Source organism: Euprymna scolopes, chromosome 25 (genome assembly GCF_053919585.1).
Source record: "Euprymna scolopes isolate OS-2025 chromosome 25, ASM5391958v1, whole genome shotgun sequence".
Classification (NCBI taxonomy): Eukaryota; Metazoa; Mollusca; class Cephalopoda; order Sepiida; family Sepiolidae; genus Euprymna; species Euprymna scolopes.
In genome coordinates, this window is record NC_136506.1 from 61,401,415 (window position 1) to 61,420,830 (window position 19,416).

Consider the following 19,416-nt stretch of genomic DNA (forward strand, 5'->3'; position numbering starts at 1 on the left):
TATTGCTTAAAATTAGTCTATTTCATGTCATGAATACATTTTATTAGCAGATGAAAGATTTGTAATTAAAAAACAAAAGACGGCTGATTTCCGTAAAAAAATAAATGCTACAAAGTGTATTTTAAAGAAAAAAGTAATTGAAGGCAAAGAGTGAATTTATGTTGAACAGAAATAAAAAAGGCATTTTTTTTTTTGTATTGTCAACATAGTCTGTGTCAGCATCTCTAGATCGATTCTATGCCAAGAATACCACATGATTTTTACAGTCATCTGGAAATCTTAGGAAAGCCTGATCATTGCATGATTTGCGATTTTGAATTGATATTTTACAAACATTTGTTCATATAAATTTGGCTTTTCTAGTTACACAAGTGCAAGTAAATGTTAATGGGAGGAGAAAAGGATATCACCCACTAGATTTTGAAGTCATTCATTTCAAGTTCAAATCAGTGCGTTGATTGTAAAATGATGGAAGCTTGTTTTTTAATGAGAAAGAGAAAGAATTTGATAATTGAGAAGACGTTTTCATAGCTAGATAAGAAAGTTGAGTTCAAGATGGATCCTTGAGTTACACCAGCATTGATGCTTTGAGATTTGAACAACATTGACAACTGCTTACAAAAACTTCTTCCCATTGACAACTGGTACAAAAACTTATCAGAGGAAAAAAACTTTATGGTTGAGAAGGCTTTTCTAGATATTCCATAGCTGGAAATCTTGTGAAGTAGACTTTTATCAAATGCCTTTGATATGTCAAGAGCTGTTGCTCAAAATGTGGGCTTCACATGCTGTACTCAAATTCTTTCAATAGATTCACTGATCTTATGTGAAATTAGTCATCAGCTGTAGATCTCGCAAGATTGAAACCGTGTTGCTTGTCAGCGTGTAAGGTGTTTTTGCTAAGGTGGTTGAGAACTTTTTTATTCATCACAGATTCAAGCAACTTACTCATGACACATAGAAAACTAATTGGTCTGTACTGAGATGGAGAAGACCGATCTCCATAATTTTTTAAATATTGGGCAAACTAATGAGGTTGCAAAGGTGTTGGGAAGCATTTCTCCTTCAGGGATCAATTGAATAGCTTTGCAAGAATGGGTGCTAGTTCTGATTGCAGCTTTTTGAGTACTATAATTGGAATATTGTCAGGTCCAGTTGTTTTGCTGGCATCAAGATTCTTGATAAGTTTGGCCACATCACGGACAGACATGTGAGTGTCAATCAGATTATTTTTGATCTTGGAAGAGAATTCAGGAGGTAGGTGGCTCTGATTATACAGGGTTGAGTTTGCCTCAAAGTTCTTAGCAAAGAGTTTGGCTTTGTCAAATGCTGATGAAATCACCTCAGGCCCATTGATGATGGTTGGGATAGAGGACATGCATCTGTTCAGGATGCTGTTTGTTATTCACCAAAACTCATGGGAACGAAACCTCTGCTTTTCTATTTTGGATTTGATGTACTGAGCATATGACTTTCATAATTTTTATAATTCTTTTGCAGTGGTTGCTAGCAGTTCTAAAAGTGACTTTAGTTTTACAACATCTATTATGTCTAAAGCAATTGAAGTAGGAGTTTCTGTGTGCAATAGTGGCAGCACATTCAGGGGTGTACCATGGTTGGCTGTTTGGTTTCTGTTGGAATTTCTTGGAGGGTATGTAGCTATCTATGCCAATGGTTAACCAATCAGTTAACTCGGATGCTATATTGGACACATACTTTTTATTAAACATAGAGCACAAGGGTAGTTCCGATATGAATGTTCGGTCAACGACCGAGTATCAATACAAAGCTTGATGTTGAGGGATATTTGAGGTTTTATTATACTTTGTTTTAATCTTTATTGAGACAACCAAGTGATCATGAGATTCTAGCAGAGACAGAACTTGGGATGAGCACAGTTCAGGGCATGTTAGAAAAAGAACTATAAGACTTTCAAATTGTCTTTCAGCATTGAGTACTCAAGTGAGTTTGTTAATAATCTATATTTGATTATAAGCAAGGAAGAAATGACAAAATCTCCCTTCATCATCTGTTTTGTTTGAATAGCCATTCAACATTATGAACATTAAAATCTCCAGACATGAATGTTACAAAATAATAACAATAGTTAATTAATAAAATATCCTTTTCAAAATTAATAACCACTAAGGAGGCTGTCCTATCAGCAGATGCAAAGTACTGGGGCTGCTGTATTGCCATTTGGTGAATGGATTCTAGACCATGCAGTAGTCTCTGGTGGGGCCTCTCGATGCCATACTAGTGGGTAATTGTTACTGCTTTACCTTATCATGTGCTACAAAAAAAAATAAAAGAAAGTAAAAAGATTCGTCTTTTCTCTCTCTGTACTGCTCTAACCAAGTATGCCGACCTGTTCCACAAATCCCAAAACCTCAACATGAAATATCTCCAGAAAAAAAATGTGAATAAACCTAGAACCCCATCCTCCAACGTAGCATGTCTCCTTCTTCAACATCAGGGGTCTATGTTCCAACCTTCCAGAGGTTGACATCCAATTACACGAGACAAAACCGGACATATTTTTTCTAAGTGAAACTGGAATAAGGGCGTCCACTTCCCTAGATGAGTTAATAATTAAAGGATACTCTAACTTAACATCTAAATCTGACCCCCAAGATCGTCATGGGCATGGAATATGTGCCTACATTAAAGATGGCTTTCCGTGTCACAGGGATATCTCCAGAGAAGACCCTAATTTACCTTATATGTGCTTCCGGGTTGCACTTGCTTACACCACCACATTTATATTTGCCCTCTATCACCTCCACAACAGCGGAGTTACTATCTTTAAGAGTATATCTGAGAAAATTGACCACATCCTGTCTGCTTATCCTTTGGCTAACATTCACATTTGTGGTGACTTCAATGTCCATAATGTGGAATGGCTGACCCACTCAAATAAGACAGATGATGAGGGGAAGTTCTGTCATTATTTTGCCATTGCCTATGACCTCGCTCAGATTGTTCGTGAGCCCACCCATGTGCCTGATACTACCGGTCAGTATGCAAGCCTTCTAGATCTTTTTCTCTCAACTTCCCCTGAGCTATGTTCATGTTCCGTTCTATCTCCTCTGGGATCCTCCGACTACTCTGTTGTATCAGTTAAGATAAAAATGAAATGTAATAAGTCTTCAGACGTACCTCTCCATTGTACTGTATATCGATACTCTATGACTGACTGGGATAGCTTCCGCACATTTATATCTGATCTACCTCTGCATGCCATGTTTAAAAAGGATGTGTCCTCTATAGTATCAGATCTGACCGAATGGTAAATTGTAGGCATAGACCGTTTCATACCATCCAAAAAATTCCAACAAAAACCTAACAGCCAGCCATGGTTCTCCCCAAAATGTGCTGCTGCCATCGTGCACAGCAATCACTTTTTCCATAGCTACCAACGTAATAGATGCAATGAGACTAAAGCTGCTTTCAGGACTGCCAGCAACCACTGTAAAAGAGTAATAAAAATGCAAAAGAGCTATATGCTCAGTCCATTAAATCTAATGTAGCTGATCAGCAGCTTGGTTCCCACCAGTTTTGGCAAATGACAAATAGCTTCCTGAACAGAAGCGTGTGTTCTATCCTAACCATTATTATTGGACCAGAGGTCATCTTGTCAGCATCAGACAAAGCCAAACTATTTGCCAAGAACTACCCTATGCAATGACGGTTATCAACTTCCCGTATTCCCTCCTATAACAGACAACACGCTATGCAACATACAAATATCTGTGCGTGAGGTTGCCAAGCTAATCAAGAACCTTGATTCCAGTAAAGCAACTGGCCCTGACGGCATTTCCAATTATAGTGTTGAAAAAGCTTCAACCAGAACTTGCCCCCATACTTACAAAACTATTTAAGCGTTGCCTTAAGAAGTGCGTTCCAACACCCTTCAAAACCTCATCAGTATGCCCTGTATTTAAGAATTCAAGTGATAAGTCATCTCCCTCTCAGTGCAGACCAATAAGTCTCCTGTGCGTCATGAGTAAGTTGCTGGAATTCATATTAAATAGAGAAGTAGTCAACCACCTCGGCAGAAATAACCTTCTTAGTGACACACAATATGGTTTCCGTTCTGCTAGATCTACAGCAGATGTGCTAATGGTTATATCTCATAGGATTAGCGAATCTCTCGACAAAGGCTTCATGTCTAGGGCAATTGCTCTTGACATATCAAAGACCTTCAATAAGGTATGGCCTACTTCACAAGATTTCCAGCTACGAAGATATCTCACTACTGATGCAATTATCTAAAAGCAAAGTATGTCCAAGGATGGAGTACTGCTGCCACATCTGGGCAGGAGCTGCTAAAAACAGCCTATCCTGACGACAGAGTACAAAATAGGCTTAGTGGGGGATGCCTTTTTCTCTTCCCTGCAACCTTTCTCCCACAGAAGAGACATTGCGAGCCTATCTTTGTTTTATTGTTATTTTCATGGCAAGTGCTCGTCTGAGCTCCAATCTCTGGTCCCCTGTCGCCAATCTTTCACGTAAAGCTGAAACAACTGTCAATAATTTTCCCCACTCTTCATCTGTGCCTACATCAAAACATAGATTCCATGAACAAAGCTTCTTTCTTAGAAGTGCACGCCTGTGGAACTCTTTTCCATTTGCCTATTTCCCACCTGACTACAATTTGGATGTCTTCAAGTCCAACATAAATAAATTTCTGATGAACCACCCCCTTAAGTAATGACGCTTTATCAAATCTCCAATACTAACAAACACTACAACACTATCCCATTGTTAATGTACATGCAATAACCCTTATCCCCGAGTAGCTTCTGGGCCTTGATAAGTGGTGACCACCATGTAAAAAAAAACAACTTTGCAACTGATATCCCATTAACATGAGCAGTATATTAAAAAAAAAAAAAAATCGTGCATTTACTGTGTACAGTTAAATTAACTTGAAATCAGTCGTTTTGACTTTAGTGTGAAAAATGGTCACGTTTATTTGCTAAAAAGTATTTCTGTTAGTTTTTTTTACAAGATTTTGTATCTAAAGATTTCTGGATTAATGGAAGAAATTTGAGATGAGAACAAACTTTGTTTCTTTTTTCTTATTGTGTTTCTAGCATTTTAGCAAAATGATACATTTTTTCTTCTCTCTTTGGGATCTCAGAATGTAAGCATCTTTTTATTTTGATCTTCAGCCTCATTGTTCTTCTAACCAAGAAACAATTTTTATTCCCTCTGGCTTATTAGTCAAATGTCATTCAATACTTTTTCTTGTTAACTATGCTGACAAAAAAAGACATAAAACACATGATTACCGCCCCCCCCCCCTCTTCTCTTGAAATCGGTATTTGTGATGTCATGTAAGTTTTACGCATAGACTAACAGCTACCATCTTCAGAAAAACAGGCTTATCGCGATGCTTTTATGACAAATGATAAACAAATGGTACACTTTCATATTCACCATTTCTCTGTTGAATGAGTTAAAAATTCTGCAACATAAATCGTGTTCTCTAACCGTTGGATTTCTTCTTCATGGTGGAAGATGTTTTAGACAGTTAATTCCCTCATGAACAGATGATTGTTGTAATCAACAAATTAGATGGGAGGATAACTATTGTCACAAATGGAGGAGATAATAATAGAATTTGAGTACAACATGTCAAACCCACAATTTGCAATTGAACATTGCTGTAAAATAAATTTAAAAATTCCTTTCATATACAAAAACTAAAAAAATATACTCGGAAGACCCATGGAAATTCCACAATGATTCCTACATCAATCAACTCATGATATAAACATTTCTCTCTTTTTCTCTCTGTGTTCATCTGTCTGTCTGTCACAATATTTGTAAATGTAATAAATACATTGTGGAATTTGTCTAACTTTGATATGAAAATATTTTAAACTTCTTTTTTTTGCTAAATAAGTTCCAACAAATAAAGCAGATGCCAGGACCGGAAATCAAAACTAAAATCTTGAGATCTTCAGTCTTATGTTCTACTAATTGAGTTATTTGAATTTTCTTATAAATAGATCTTAAAGCATTACCATAACAAAATAATTGAAGTTTTGATGTGATGTCATAGATTTATGATTTATGTTGTCAAAACCTAAGCGATTATAAATAAATGGTTCAACATTATCAATAATGTTGAAGAATATGTGTGTATATATATATATATATATATATATACACACACATATGTGTGTATATATATATATATATATATATATATATATATATATATATATATGCGCATACTGCCTATGCTGGGAGGCTCTATTCTTTTTGAAATAATGTTTCTCAGAATCAATACTATTAAGAATTGACAATGTCAGCTAAATATTCTTTAAATAAAGCAAATGTTTCTTCTTGTTTTGAAATTGTAGTAATTTTATTGTTTTTGAAAATAAATATTTTCTGCCTGATTACTATAAAAATAATTGTTAGCTAAATTTTCTTTTGTTTTTAAAAATATATTTATTTAAAATTGCCCTGTTTAGTTGATGGGATGACATAATTTGATTTCGGAATAATTCATTTTAAAATGGATAAAGTCGAAATATGATTAATCATCAATCCACATCTTTGCTGATGGTACATACACGAAATGCTTTAGCGTATTATGTTATATAAATTAAAAATATTAAGCTATTTACATATTTTGTGTATTCAATTTTTAAGTATTGGTCATCCAAAAGTAATCAGTGTGAAGAAAACGAGTGACGTACGTTTATTGGCCTTTTCAATGGGGTGCGGGGTATCTTTGCTGCTAATATTTTGTCAGACTTGAAATTCCATAAACATTAGTAATTAATACTCTTACGTTATGCTTAATTACATTTTCCTAAACACAAACTGTTTTTAAAGTAAACCAAACGCGATATTTTTATATACTGTACTAGTTGTATGTACCCAACATGGCCCAAAATAGTCATTTTTAATTTTTTCTTTGTATATTTTTTATTTTAAGGTAGACAACCATTATATTAGGAGGAGTTGTTATTCTTGCTGATTTTTATTTTTAGGTGATTATTTAAAAATGTTTCATATTAATAATTTAAAAAATAAAATTTATTCTATTGTGGATAAAATGGTACAAATGTAAAATTGGGTTATCAAAAATAATGTTTGTACTTGTCAGTTTAAACGCTATTTGGGTGTGACTTTGAAAATCCAACAAGATATATTATATATTAGATAATCATTTAAATGTATTATTTAAACATTAGATAATTATTTAAACTATTAAAGTTAAAGGATTGATACAGTAAAAACATTTTGTTTTCTTCATAAAAAATGTGATTTATAATTTAATTTTTCAATATAATAGGATTAATAAATTTTATTTAATGACATAGATGTATTACATGGGTTTCAGTGAAATGGTATATTCACTTTATTTTGTAAATAGCTTCCAAATTTTTCATTTGAATTTGCTTAAATTTTGAGGGGTTTTTTCGTAACAGCATATTAATCCGATATCTGAAAATAATTTGGTAGTTGAAACAATATACAGTAAATGCTTCCCCGGAATGTCTCGTGGGGATTATTGAAAGTTTTGAGCATTCATAGCAGCAGATTTACTATCCTACTATGCCTAGCCTAGAGCTAATACTGTCCCAACTAGTAGTCTGGATATTTTACTTAATGAATATCGAATATGGCCACAAATAAACTTTTGTGTGTAATAGGTTGATCAGTGAAGTGAGTTATTTTTCTGTTGATATTGATTTCATTATTAACCAAATTTGTAAATTTTGATTAAAATTTGAAGATTGTTATTATTTAGTGTTTTAAAAAAAATTTTTTTTATATCAATCCAAATTTATCAATTTAAAAAAAAAATTGCAATTGTACACTTCATATTTTGTTGTATCACCTTTTATTTTTACTATTTCTGTTATCCATTCAACTGTAAATATTTGTTGGATCGTATTCCAATTTTTTAATTTCCCATAAATGTTCTTTTGGATTTGCTTCTCAGTTATTTTTAAGCCAATCAAGAATAGGGTATCCACTTCTCTTTGAACCATTCTTTTGTAGATGGATCAAAGTTATGTTGGAAGATAAGAAATCATCTTGGATACATCCCAACAAACAACAGCATTAACCCATCTTTTCAAGAAGCAGAACTTTCCAGCAGATAGACAATACTAATTGTAAATTAAGGGAAATGGTAGATTTAGAAAACAAAATCGCATTTAGCAGCATATAATTTTCTACAGAGATGAAAGAAAATACAGAATTTTGAACATGATCTGATTCCATTGACTGACTGACCAAGTTTGAATATTTTTAGCCATATTTTTTTTTCTTCCGAAAAAAGTACTGATTACGTTACAAGAAGATGACAAGAAATTCCAACACTTGTTTTTTTTTTTTTTTGTTTTTTTTTGTCTCACAAGCTAAATAGCTTCATGGCTTTTAACCTGAAGCTTATACTCCTCCTGTTTGATGACACTCAGTAAATTGTATTAAGTACGTCATCCCAATGCATTTGCCTGGTGGCGCATATGCAGATAGGTGAGGAGAAATGTGCAAACTTCAATTTTGTGAAGAAAACGTTGTACACAGTTTTTGCTTTGAATCCCTCTGCTGCATAGAAGAAATTTGCAGCAAACTGCCTTCAGTCAGGCAAGACAGTCAATGTCTTCTTGGCAGAACTTTATAGACTTCTAGTTTGGTTTGGCGGTTTATTAGATCAGTGTGCATTTATTGCTGGATATGCCCTTACGATGTCCTCTCTAGATTTGCCATGTGAGCTCATGCTATCTTTAAAAACCATGCTGGAGTTACAATGTACACAGAAAGAGATGGATGCATCTTTGAGATGTTACAACTGTGATGGACCCAATCATGGGTAAGTAATTATTTCCCGAGATACAAGGCATTTAGAGATGCTGGTGAAAAACACTCACGTGCTACCTATGCAACATGGCCTGACGTAACGTAAAAATAGGAATCCTGACGTTGTCTGTTGATAATTGTCTGATTGCGTCAGTTTCCAGTGATTTTTCTTCTCAGCCTGATCTATTACATCTTCAACTCACATCTCTTCGATCTTGTGGACTTTTGAGCAACAAACTGCCTTCGACTGTCCAGCTCATGACTTCTGTCAAGTATACAACCGAACTTTTAACTAACTGTTGTCGACCGTTGCCAAAACGCTTCCAATCATCATCAACTGGACACTGTTGTAAAAACGTTGCAAAACAGTACCCTCTGCAAACCGATCTCCATTATCATAAAACCATTGTTAATCCGAAATATATTTCTAGCGTTCAATTCTTTTGTTACAGTCATCATTCAACCTCGACCAACAATCCCATATCAATTTTCTTTTGTCTACCCCAGTGAGCAGCTTCCTATCTATTTACTACTGACAAAACCTATTTCCCATTTCGTTTGTTGGTTTTTTTTTCCCTCTTTTTTTGCTTTTATATTCCAACACTTGGGATGGGAAGCACATATCACACTGCATCCTGGAAATAGGCTGCCATCAAAATCCAATTACACTGAGGAACAAATTTGTGGAGTATCCAACCCCTACACAAATTCGAGAGGAGTATGATCGAGAACTATAGCTGTGGAAAAAAAAAATGGCTGGATACTTCCATATTCAGAAGAGATCATCAATACAGCTACCTTTTCTTATATTGATATTTTTGTGAATAAGAGTGTGTGTTCTGTGGGCCATGTCAAAGAACATTTGGGGTAGTTTGGTCTGAACAGTAATGTCCTAGAACAGCTGGAAACAGTCACACCCGTGTTGGGATTACATGTCTTGGAAAAGCAGAGAAAACTTTGTTGGTGTTGTGGAAGTGAACTGCCAGTAGTCCCCAATAAACTTACCAGTGTTTGGGAAGCTGACCAGTCATTTCCCTTTTTTTTTTTTCTTCAGTTGAAGTTCTTAGAAATTAAGGGACCCCCTAACTAGGGCTAACACTTGACATCTGTATTAGATACATAGATATTCAAACGTTTCCATTACAGTTTTTTATCTATCAAACATTGAATTAGTAAAGTTGAAAACTCTCTCCAATTGACTATTTTAATATGTTATGTTATATTTTTCTTTTTGGTCTCTTGGTCTTATTGGATTCCAGGACAAGAATTCATCTAGTTTGATGGAGTATCCAGTTTCGTTTTAATACTTGAAGTAACATCATTTGAAAAGGTGCACCATCTATAAATATAAAAGCGAAAATGTATGTATGTATGTATGTATGTGTGTTCGCTTTTTCTGTGTGTCTACAAAAGGCTTCTTTCAGAGAAACGGTCGGTCGGTTCACAACTTTTTAAAACTTCTTATATCACATATAAATTGTAATATCTCACAGTTAACAACGAAGCTCGCCTGTCTATTTAATTTGCTCGATTTCGGGAAGATAAATATTCAACATTTGTCGCTCGCCGCATGTGGGTTAGTCTTTTTCCTATAACATTTTTTTTTGGGGGGGGGGAGAGCGTTCAGCAGTAAATATTATCCCACAGTCAAACTTGACCTCATTAACTCATTAAAACGGGCACCTGCTAAATCCAAGTAATTAAATAAATTCAAACGTGTTTCCGTCAGCATCTCGCGGTGGGGACATGGTTAACGTCGCACATTTTTTTTTTTTTTTTTCCACACTTTAATTTACAACTTTGCCTCAAGGGTTCGGGTTCGATCCTCATACTTACTTTTTTTTTTTTAACCCCCCCCCCCCGGACTTTCCACACACACCTCCAAACACCCGGGCAACGCCGGGTACCCCTCACTAGTCTATATATATAAAAGCGAAAATGTATGTATGTGTGTATGTTTGTGTGTCTGCTAAAAACTTTCGACAGACACGATGAAAATTCACAAACTCGGTATCATATTGAAGCCTCATCCTTCGCTCAAAAAATATAAAAAAATTGGCCAAAAACATTAATTTTTTCACCCCGAAATTGACAATTTTTGACGGGGGGGGGGGGGTCAACAAAAACGGTCTTCTTGTGATGACGACCGGTTCTACGCATGCGCCAAATGATGACGTCATGACCTGATTTACTTTAAATAGTTGAAAAACTGACTAAATTTCATGTACGTCACGTTAGCTCAGTTGATTAGTGCGTTGGTTCTTTATCCAAACGTTTTGGGTTCGAATCGTGGTGTGAGATGTCTTTTTTCTTTTTCGATTTTTTAAATTTAAATATTGAACCAGATTTATTCAAGCCATTTTTCACGTAACGTTCGTTTTTCTGGTTTTTTTTTTTTTTTTTTTTTTTTTACTTCGCTTATCCAACCCCGACCACACACCCAAAAACACCCGGGTACCCACCGATTTTTTAAATTTTAATATCGAAACAGGCTTATTTAAGCCATTTTTCACGTGTTCGTTTTTCTGTTTTCCTTTTTGTTTTTTTGATTTTTCGTTTGCCTTACGTTAGTTTTTTTTGTTGTTTTTTTTCGATGTTTTGATTACCCCCCCCTCCTCCCGCTAAAGTTTTAACGTTGTTTTCTATTTTTACTTCACTTATAACAAAAAAACCTGGTCATTGACGTCGTCGTAACGCTCGACGACTTCCGTGCGCACACCTGTCAATTTGGTTCTTACTTAAATAAATTCAAACATCTTTCAGTAACTCATTCTGCCTGGCCGATTTTATTGTCAAACTTCGCCTCACGGCTTAGAGTTCGATCCTACCAGCTTTTACACCCCATCGATTTCTTTTTTATTTAACACCACACACACCTCCAAACACCCGGGCAACGCCGGGTACCCCCGCTAGTTCCTCGTAAAAGCTAGAGTAAGATAACCATACCAAGGAGATCTTTATTTGTAGGGAAAACTATCCTCATGTCAGGTTGTCTTAACAAACCCGACTGTACAGAGAAACCCAAGACATGCGAGGACAGTGTCTTGTAGGCATTCACGTTTCTCTCCACTCTGGTTTCATTTTATTTCAAAGTTCTCAAAAATCAAAAGAGCCTTTCTTAGGCATGAACACTTGATCTCTGTAGGAGATACATAGATATCCAAATATTCCATTAAACATTGTTTATATCTCAAATGTTGAGTTAGGAAAATCAATATTCTTAATTCTTTACTTTCTCGAATTGACCAGTTAAATATCTTATAGTATATCTCTTGGTCTGACTGGATTCCAGGACAAGAATTCATCTAGTCTGGTGGAGTATCCAGTTTTTTTTTTTTTATTTAATATATAACATCGCTTGGGTTATTCATACTGAGATCTTAGTTGGGCTGCGAATACGAAATGTGATTTTGAATATTTAGTCATGGTTTACTTCAAGGGAAAACTATCCTTGTGCCAGGTTGTCCTGACAAGCCCCTTGTACAGACAAACCTCAGATACGCGAGGATAATGTCTAGTAGGCATTCAAGTTCTGTTTCCTTGTACTTTTTTTTTTCTTACTTTTTGTTTTTAATTTCTTATCAGTTTGTCCAAGCTGAGGATGGCACATCCTCCCGGATGCCAAACATTTACCTGCTAACTCAGAGAGAACTTTTTTAAAATTCTGACCTTCCCTTTTAAATGCAATTGTTTGAATCTTTCTTGCACTTGGTTTACTGGGTATATTTGCCAAGTAGCTTGGGAAATTCTTTTTCATGAGTCCACTTGCTTCTATGATTACTGGAATGATTCCCAGTATGTGCTTGGTTATGAGTTGCCACAACATTTATGAGAAGATGCAATTGCTCTGATTGGTACAGAAAAAGAAATACATCAACTCGATGCTGTTCTGTGAGATGGAAATCTTGCCTTACATTGCAATGGAAGGCGAAAATTATTCATTTATGGACTGAATCTACAGGTGTGCATCACTGGGTAGCTAACACCTTGTCCGGACAGACAAAAGTGTGCACCAACGCATCCGAAATGTTGACCTGACGGCGGCTCAACAAGAGTACCACAGCAATGGCTGCATGAAGTCTGTATACTGACAAAACCCAGGAAACCAGTGTGCGCTGTGATTGAAGAATAGAATATTTATCAAATACAGGTCATCCATTGATCTAGTGGGCACCCCAATGTTCATAGACTGCAGCCCCAGCCATTTGGAAGCTCTCGCCAGAACTGCTAGCATTAAGCAGTTAAAAATGATGTCTTATGAATGGGGGCTGCCAAAAAAGATGGTAAAACAGCCTCAACTGCCCCAACTAATGCAACATACACTTATAAGATTCGTGTTAAGGGTATAGATGCAGGATTTGTGCCTGATACCGCAGTTTCCAATCCATACAGGGCAGATGTTGTCTGGGTCAAAAATCCACACCAAAGATATATAATGCAGTTCAGCAAAGGTACAGCAACAAAAATGAATAACCTCCACTCAGTCTATTTATAGAATATTATACTACAAAATATGTGCATTCAGGGAGGATTGTTCCATTAATGACCATGTGCTTCCTCAGATGATGAAACCTCGATGATGTATGAAAGATCAAGGGAGGCAGATTCTTCAGAGTGATACACTAGGTGTATCAGAATTTTTGACATCCTTAACACAAAACTGCGAATAAAATATAAAAAACTCATAATTTTTCTTTTTAAAGCGGGTTGTTTATTTTCTTTAAATAAACTATTAAAGTTGTTTAAAATAATAATAGAAATATTATTTTTAAAAAAACTGTTTACAAAATGTTTACAAACTGTTTACAAAGTGCCGGCGTGTCTTCATGGAGCCATTTTGTTTACGTAATGAAATCAATTGAATTTTATAAGTTAAATATTTTTCAATTTTTAAACTTTAAAAATCTATCAAAATTTTTCTATTGGTTCAATTTTTACAATATTTTCAGGGTCAATGTGAAATTTTATACTCTTTCCAATAAACCAAATATAATATTTTAGACAAACGTTTTTTTTTACCCCCCCCCATTTTGAAATGTCTATTAAAATTTAAATAATTAATTTACTCAAAGTTTTATATATCACAAATTGAAGATAAAAGATCAATAAAGAAAATATTCTAATTTAAAACAAAAAAAAGTGTTTTCTGGAAATTTACCTGTAAAGTCCAAAGTGTAAAACTTTTTTTTTAAAAAACCATGTTGTTTTTTTTTTTTTTTTTAAGTGGAAGCTTATGTTATGCTTAGATTATCAAGTAAATATTGGACGCTTACGACAATTTTTTTTATTTCATTCAATGGTTTCTTTTTTTAGATATTTAAAAAAAACTTCACCCGATAAAAAAGAATTAAAATATATCAAATCAAAAATTCATGTATTTCTTTAAGAGAATAAAAAAAAAAAAATTGTCATTTGTGTGATGTATGTTGAGATCAGGGAGGAGTACGAGCGACATGCAGGAAGTGCCAGAGAATGGTGTGCACATGCTCGCACTGGACACTCCTTGGGAGTATGAGTGCACTCTCCCAAGTGCCATATAAGGATGACAAGTAATTTGGCACTGGTGTCATAAATCGCTTGAAGCATGTGCAACGAATTGCATTGAGGAGTTTGTAAGAAGTCCTGACACATTGGTCTTTATTTTTTGGCCTAACACTTTGTATATTAATCATATTATAATGGTAACCAAAATTATATCATTACAATTAAAACAATTATTTAAAATCTCAGTTTAGTAAGCATCTTATACTGTATAGTGTTGATTTTACCTATATCAAACTAATTGTTTAAACATGCAATTCTGTGTGTGTATCTATATATCTATAAAAGTCAACGTGTCTGTGAATCTGTGTGTCCGTCTGTGTGTGTACATTTCCCTACGCAATAACTCTGTCAATTTTTAGTCTACAGACTCGAAATTTGATATACAGGGTACTGAGATTTGGGAAAATCTATGTGATCGGTTTTCAGCCAGAAATTTAGCTGTTAACGGGTCAAAGTTCAACGATTTGACCTTTGAGAACTCTACCAAACTCCTACGACAATTTTGGGTCTAAACACTTGAAATTTTAGATATAGGTTCCTTGGACATGGATATAACTTAATAACTTGATTTGAGCCCAAAGCAATAAATGTTAAGGGGTCATAATAGGGGTAAAAGTTATAAAAAACTGACCGCCTTTTTTTTTTGCTCAACATACACCTCCAAACACCCGGGCAACACCGGGCTGAAATGCTTATATCTATAATATAAAGCTGAACGTCTGTGTGTGTGTGTGTGTGTGTGTGTGTCTGGTCACGAATAGGCTCCTATATGGTTGACTATTTTAAAAAAACTGATTACATATAATGATAGAAGATGTATCGAGGATCAGGAATGGGTATGTTTGATCTGGCAGAACGGTGGTTCATAAAAATTGAGGGGTCTGTGTTCGCGCCTGGCCCCCAAAGTATGGAAATAAAAAATGAAAAAAAAAAACGTTTACAAGGGTTTTTGATATAGATGTACATAATACTTTGATAAGTATGTTTCAACTTAAATAGGGATGGTATAATAAAATTGCGAGGTCTGTGTTTGCACCTGTACTCCATGGAAATATGGCACAGACTTTAACAAAGACTTTTCATATCTATTTGTGTAAGTATACTTTGATGATTATGTTTTAGTTTGAAGAAATATGGTATAATAAAATTATTGAGTGTTCGTTCGCGCCTGACCTCCATAGAATGTAAATATGTCACAAAGTTTAACAAGGTTTTTTTAAAAGTGGTGAGGGTCCACAATAACACCATAACTTTAATCTTAATTCACGTTAGCTTTTATTTATTTTTTTTAGTTGAATCATATTGTGTCAAATAAATTCATATTAAAGTGAAAGCCAAAAAAAAAAGTCGGAACTTTAGACAATTCTTGACACAAATTTTGCATAACTGTTATTTTTCCTTCTCCACTTGCACATGGCACTCTTTTGAAAATAGATAAATAATAAAAAATAAGAACGTTACTTGTTATCGTGTCAAAAGAAGGAAAAAATCCTGCTCATGTGATTACGTGTCTTTTTAAAAACATTTACATAACCTTTTTATTTTTATTTATATATCGGTTTAAGCTTTTTTTTTTGTCAATGTACAACCCTTTCTGCGTGTTCTTTACATTACAATAGTACAACCCTGAATCCGACGGCGCAATACTACACTGTTCAATACTGTAAAACTGAAACGAAGCTGTTCTGCTTGAAAAGGGCGCCATTTTCTTCTTATTCATATCGATTCTTTGCTTTAAAAAACTAAAGTAATTACGTGTTTACTTTTTTAATATCCCATTTTGCTGTTTCGGATTATTTTACTTAAGTAAGTAAAGCTTCGTTATTTTTCAAAACTGTTTTTTTTTCTTTGTTTTTCGATATTTCGTTGATATTATTTAGTAAGAGTGTTTAGCAGAAAAGCCAACAAACGACTACCCGAAAAAATAAATATACAAGAAATAAATGTTACCATAGTCAATAAAAGTTCATGTTTTTTTTTTTTTTTGAAATAGTTTTAATTGCTCTTTACTTGAAATAATTTCAGTGAACCAAAATTAAAACGAAATTTGAGACGATAACTACTTAAATGAATTTTTATATAAACTACACATGCCATAATCGAATATTCCCCAAGCACAAAATAACGGAAAACATTAAAATATGTTTATAAATATTCCTTACGTTGACGGAACTCTCTTAAATTGTTAACACAGAATGCTCCTTCAAACTGAAAACGGGGCTCTCTATTTCAAAGTCACTGCCATTTTGATTTTTTTTTTAAACCGGTTCGTGAATTTAAAAAAAAAAAAAAAAATTTTTTTTTTACAAACTACTTAAAAATACAAACGAATGAACTTTTCTACCATAAAAGTAATTTTTATTGACTATGGTAACATTTATTTCTTGTATATTTATATTATCTATATATATAAAATGAACTCATTTTTTCCCCGTCTGATTTTGACATTAATAGGATTAAAAATCAAGATATTTCATGCAAATATAATATGCACAAACGGCAGAACAATATCTGAGGTGTGTTATAGGCTTATTATTTCTCAAATTCCTCGATAATCTTAGATTTCTATACTTTTTCTGCTGAGAAGTCACGGCCAAAATCGGTTAAGATCAATGGAAGTGGTAAAATATTTTCTCTCTAATAAATTCCTCCTCCCCCTGCCACCACTTAACACCATTTGGGGATCGTTCACAAGGAACAGTTGAGAAGAGAACACCGGTTTGGCTTCGTAGTTCTTTCATGTGAAAGTATTTAAAATCACTAAACTAAGCTGCAGTGCTCTGTGGCGTAGTGGTTAGAGTGCTGGACAATTCACATTATATTTTCACGTTCGCGCCGACCTACCGTAGTTGTTTTGTTTTTTGTTTTTTTTTCCTAAACAACTGAAATGGACTTTTCTTGGTGGCCGAACTGTTAACGTTGCAGATGTTTTTTTTCTTTTTTTTTTCACACTTTATTTTCCTACTTTTACTCATGACTCCGGGTTTGACCCTTCCCACTTACCTACCATAACTTTTTTTAAAACTCCCCCCCCCCGTCCCGGAAACAAACACTCGGGCAACGCCGGGTACCCCCGCTAGTTATATATATAACATTTTCTCTTTGTAAGGAAACATCATTTTGTTGGTCACTCTTGGCTACGAATGGAAACAAAGTTGATATAAAAAAAATATATTTTCGTGAAAATTATCTTTACATTCAATATATTTTGCTTAGGGTAACATTTTTGAGTATCAAAACCTATCTCTTTATAACCCCCTCCTTTTCATAACCTATCATACTTTCATCAATCACAGTCCATTTTCTGTAGGCTATTTTTGAACCCAGTCAACGACGGGTACTTCTGCTAGTATATATATATAAATAATCATTGTCATTTTTCAGATTGTATGGTATGGTTATTAGTCTATTGATTTAAAAATCTTTGAATAAATTAACTGGTTCTCTTTTACATTTTAGCATAATAAAACATAATAAAACAGACTAAATATGATGATGAGGATACAATTCCATCAAGCAATATAAAATTGCAAACTTTTCATTAACGTTGTGTACTGTTCACTTACACACCCTTTTGGTAAATGCACTCAAGTGAAATTCAATGTTCATCTTGAACTCAAATTATTTGAAAAATTATGTCCAGTTTGGTTTGTATCCGTTCTTTGCTATTGTTACAGTGGTGGTCATTTTCCAAGATATTCGGCAATAAATGACATTAGCAGAGTTCTGTTTATGACTTCTCAAATTGAACCAGTAAGCCTTGACTACAGTGATGAAAAAAGATCTTTAGGAGGAAAGTAATGGATTTCTGATTTTAAGTGTGGCCGAGTAACAATTTGGCCAGATCCATAACTGAACAAGAATTCTTTTGCAAACAAATTTATTTATTTTTTTTATTATTCCTCATTCAATTGCGGTTCTTCCAACGATTGGTAAGATTGTAACGACCCAATTAAAGCATGAGGTTTGAGGAATGGAGTCGCTCTTGCAGCATATCTGATTGGCAATGGTATGAGATAATTCTTTCATCATCATTTTAGTTGGCAGACGATAGCTCTAATATCCAGTTTTAAGAAACTTTGTCAAAAACTGCTTACAATTATCAAAAGAAATAACGGTTATCAAAATGCTAAAAATATAGATTAGTATATTTGTGTATAGTTTAACCAAAATTAATAATAAAAGAAACCGTTTATCCCATACATATCCTTTTTGTATTTGCAGATTCTGGGGTGCTTCAAGTCTAATTGATCCATTTTATTTTTGCAACATAATGCATATTTTAGTAGAAATGATATGAGAAAAAGATGAACACCATTTTTTTATGATTCAAATCATGCTCTACAATCTGAAAACTGGCCTCAAATAGTTTACTCATGGTATTTAGACCCCAGTGTTGAAAAAAAAAAAAAAAAACTCATTCTTATGAAAAAAAATCTATAAAGAATATTCATTGCAGCCAGCAAAATTGGTACTGAAACCATGCATTCTAGGTTAAAAAAGAAAAAACTGTTTGCAGGTATTGCAGTTCAACCATCTACCCAAGTTATTATACCATCATATGGTTTATTTTTATATCAAATGATCTTTACGTTTTGAACACAAATATTTAAATATTTACTCGTACTTCATATAAATAAGCCATTCCTGGTTAATTGATCCTTCTTAAAGTCCATCAGTTTCTCACTACCTGACAGGCATTTCTAGCCATGTTCAACATGGAGAATGATTAAACCCAATCTTCAGATTATGAGACTCTTGTGTAACCAGACATTTGAGACATTGAGAAGAGATGTATTCGATTATGCAAATGATTTGCCAACCAATCAATGAGATTTTGGATTCAATATAAACAGACATTTTGCCTTTTCAAGTAATTTGGTGGTTAGTCTATTGCTTGGTTATACTTGATTTCTGCTCCCAATTGCGATAATCTCAGTTTGTTGAAATCATTTAGAAAATTTTGTAGATCCTGTTAATCACTTTCCTATGAGATTCAGGGTACAAGGCGTACTTTGATCCAGTTTTATTTTT